A 1,170-nucleotide genomic window follows, 5' to 3' on the forward strand; every position below is an offset into this window, starting at 1 on the left:
AACCTGTAAAAAAAAAAATATCCTTTAAAAAAATAAAAACCTTTGAAAAATAAAATAAAAACTTTTAAAAAGACACTTACCATAAATTATCATAAAGTTTCAGTATCAAAGTATCAAGTCAACTTTACAAAAAACATGCCAAGCGCTTAAAAATTACATAAATCAAACTATTTTTTTTTTTTTACTATTATAAAAATCACTCATGTCATTTTTTCTGTGCATAGACTTAAAGTCATTTTGAGTTTTTTTTTTTATTTAGATCTTTTTGCATTGAGTATTTTCCTGATCATACTAGCATACATAATGTTGTCAGATACACGTAGCGGAGAAAGAAGTACAAAGATTGCTTCCAAATTTGTGGAGTAGAAGTATAAATCAGCAAAGAAAATGAGTAAATACTACTACATGTTCCTCGGCTGCCAGCTGATCCCAGAGCTGTAGACATAACAGAGAAGCCCTTGTTGTTGTTGTTGCTGAAAGACATAAGGTCAATATTTCGTGTTTGGACCTCTGAATATGATTTGAAAATGTGTGAGGAAGCAAAGAAAAGGGAATATTTGTGATGTGGTCGTGTCTCTGTTCAAACAGAGATGAACCCTCTCGCTCTGGTTGACTCAAGGCCGCTCGTAGCTTTCACTAAAGCTTTGATAAAGCTCCTTTTCGCTCTTTTTCATGACTCTGCGTGGAGAATTTCTGTCAAAAACGTGTTTTTTAGTCCTACTGGAGGCTGAATTTGAATGCAACTTTCTCTTTTCTCTTTCAAGGTGAGCGTGTTTCTTATGCCCGGTGCAGCTTGTTTTCATAAAGTTAGGCGACCACGGACGTAACGGCTGATGTGACCATTTTTATTATAACTTTTGACTTACCGAGTCAGTTTTGTTATTTGTCCTGAGTGCTGGATGGTTGGGTCCTAAAATACAGGGATTTCTAGCAGGGGAGTGGAGTTCATGTTCCAGAAGAAGTTAAGGGAAACGCACAACTCTTCCCTTCCACTCGTCTGTTACTCATCAGGCATTAAACAAGCATTCAGACTCATCTTCCTTTTCTACTGTCCTCTTGTTTATTGGCGCTGTTGGCAGCCATGTTGCTGTTTTTGAAGATTATTTTTGGGGCATTTTAGGCCTTTATTAGTCAGGACAGCTTAGACTTGGAAGGCGAGGCGGGGGGGGG

At 37.3% G+C, this 1,170-nt stretch overlaps 1 protein-coding gene across 2 annotated transcripts in view; it reads left to right on the forward strand.

The window, feature by feature from the left end:
• Window positions 1–1,170, forward strand: part of LOC116693719 (metabotropic glutamate receptor 8) — a 148,882-nt gene that overhangs the window by 113,707 nt on the left and 34,005 nt on the right. The window lies entirely within an intron of this gene.

Source organism: Etheostoma spectabile, chromosome 8 (assembly GCF_008692095.1).
Source record: "Etheostoma spectabile isolate EspeVRDwgs_2016 chromosome 8, UIUC_Espe_1.0, whole genome shotgun sequence".
In the NCBI taxonomy this organism is placed as follows: domain Eukaryota; kingdom Metazoa; phylum Chordata; class Actinopteri; order Perciformes; family Percidae; genus Etheostoma; species Etheostoma spectabile.